Consider the following 2,699-nt stretch of genomic DNA (forward strand, 5'->3'; position numbering starts at 1 on the left):
TCTCCGACACATCTACTTCCATTAAACAACTCAGCCAACACAACACAGAAAATTTATGTGGGGTGGGAGTTGGGAGTACTGATCATAAAAGAATTCTAATTGTGCTCTAATTGTCATTTCAACCCACATATTCATTTGCTATTGCTAGGCAAAGGATAAAAATAATTTGGCCTGTGAAAGAATTTTAGCAATTAAACTGTGGATGTATCAGACTACCAGCTGTGGAAATGGACTTCTTGGCTTTTGTGTTTTAGTTACATGTAACAATGGGTTTAATTATTGACCCATGATCAGGCAAAGCTAATAAGAGATGGAATGGTATGGTAGCAATGCAGATACACATTAGTTGTGACCACCATCTATGACATGTATCCCTGGGATCGCTTTAGAGAAAGCATTGCTCCTTTGTTAAGACCGAGACTAAACAGGTCACTCATGTGCATGCATCTACCCTCTTAGACCCATGTGTTCTTAATCTGTCTAGAAGCTCAAAGATAATTAAAAGAATAAAATGACTTTCTAGGAGAACAATTTGCCATATCTGAAGATTATTGTACAAAGATTTGAGAAATGAGAAATGTTATAAATACTTTTACTTAAGCTGTCAAAAGCTTTAATATTCAATAATAAGACCATTTTATCACATAAATATTATTTACGGTTTCCTGGAGTTTGTTAATGGCTTTTTCTCACAGTTTTCCTGGTATTCCAAGGAACACTTCTGGAGAAACAATACAATAAATTGTTCAACCAAATAAAAATCACTATCTCTCTCATCTTTGGTATTTACATATTAAAGAAGATACTGACATATTATTTAAATACATTATATAAAATATACATTATACACACTAGATCCAAATATATTAATATGTATATATGTACCATATCCAAGCCATGATATTTTCATTTGATTCCTATGAATTTGAAAGTTGGGCAATTAATACAGATGACAGAAAAATTGATGCCTTTGAATTGTGGTTTTGGACAAGAGTGTTGAATATTTTACACACTATCAAAGAACAGGGAAATCTTTCTTTAAGGGAATGTAACCAGAGTAATCATTAGGGGCATGAATGGTCAATCTTCATCCCACACACTTTGACCATGTTGTCATGAAGATGACATGAAACAAAACAATATTCATTCGAAAAAAAAATAGAAGGTCAGTAAACAATAGAAAACTCTCCATGGAGTGACTGCTACGTTGGACTTGAGCATGACAGGTATTAACGGGCCTGGTGCAGGAGAGTAAGGTTCAGTTCTATTCTTCATAGGCCACTATGAGTCATAGAACTCAATCCTACCTAACAACAATAACCATACATGGACTTTAGGTTGGAAGCACTACAGACATTGCCAAAAGATATATTTTCACTATCACGTAGCATATTAAGACAATTAACTTTTTGTTCACTATCAAGAATAGTAATAAAATAATTAACCATGTGCTTAGTATTTTGTTACTAAGTTTCAAATAGAAGTTCTTAAAGATCTTTAGTCTCTAAATGTGCTTATTTTTCTTATCCAGTTGTTCAGACTAAACCAGCCATTCCCCTAAAATTGTTTAAAGCTGTGCATGATGAGATACACACACACACACACACACACACACACACATATATATCTCATTTTTCACTTGTCATGTTTTAATTATGTGCCCTATTAGAATTTATTTTTATGCTCTGTTATTATGTGCATAATTTTTGTGAATATTATTAACTGACATGAAGATACTTACAATGGTATATTGCTAATATTTCCTTCATCAATGGATGATTGTTAGAGCAGCTAAATTTAGATCAAAAAAATGTTATATTTATTTCATTTCATACCTTTTATTTCTAAAGAGCTTTACCTTTTCATAGATGTATTTCTGTCTAGTATTATATCAGTCTCCTAGGTCTTCTATAACAAATTTCTGTGTAAAAGAAACAAAATTTATACAGGTGTAGAAACTAGCCCTGTGGTCCAGGGAGTACAAAAGTTGAATGTTGGGGTGGCACACAGTGAAGTAAACCCCAATACCTGAGTGATGAATAGCTGGGGAATAGGGCTGGCCTGTATCATCTTGGTAGAACTGCTGCATGTGGTCCTACTCAGCATCCCCTTCTTCAGCATCCCTGTTGCCTGGACCCTGACCAATGTCATCCACAACTTGACGATGTATGTTTTCCTACATAGAGTGAAAGGAACTCCCTTTGAGACCCCTGACCAAGGGAAAAGCTCGGCTGCTGACAAACAGGGGAGAAATGGACTATGGGCTTCAATTAACTTCTTCTCGAAAGTTCCGCAGCATTTCTGCTACTGTACTCTACCTTCTGGCCAGCTTCCACAACAAATATGATGCTGTTCACTTCCTCATTAACACAGTGTCACTGCTCACCATACTACTTCCTAAGCTGTCCCAGTTCCATGGGGTTCGTCTCTTTGGCATCAATAAATATTAAGAGATTGACTTGGGACAGATTCACAGGCATAGGAAGGATACTTCCCTTCTCAATACCACCTATCTTAAAAATTTAAGAATTTCACACCACACCCTTTCCCTTATTTCCAAAATGAGATTGGCAAATGAAGCTCCCTAGGACTAGCCATGCAAGGGAGGGTCACACCTCACCACCTTCCAACTATGTTTTACTGTATATTTTACTTACAATAATAAAGACCTTTTTTTTTAAAAAAAAAAAAAAGAGAAA

At 35.4% G+C, this 2,699-nt stretch overlaps 1 pseudogene; it reads left to right on the top strand.

The window, feature by feature from the left end:
• LOC102845617 overlaps positions 1 to 2,450 on the top strand; it is a 52,804-nt pseudogene extending 50,354 nt beyond the window's left edge.
• The last annotated feature ends 249 nt before the right edge of the window (positions 2,451 to 2,699 follow it).

Source organism: Elephantulus edwardii, unplaced genomic scaffold (assembly GCF_000299155.1).
Source record: "Elephantulus edwardii isolate Elephantulus edwardi_28Jun2011 unplaced genomic scaffold, EleEdw1.0 scaffold00007, whole genome shotgun sequence".
Classification (NCBI taxonomy): Eukaryota; Metazoa; Chordata; class Mammalia; order Macroscelidea; family Macroscelididae; genus Elephantulus; species Elephantulus edwardii.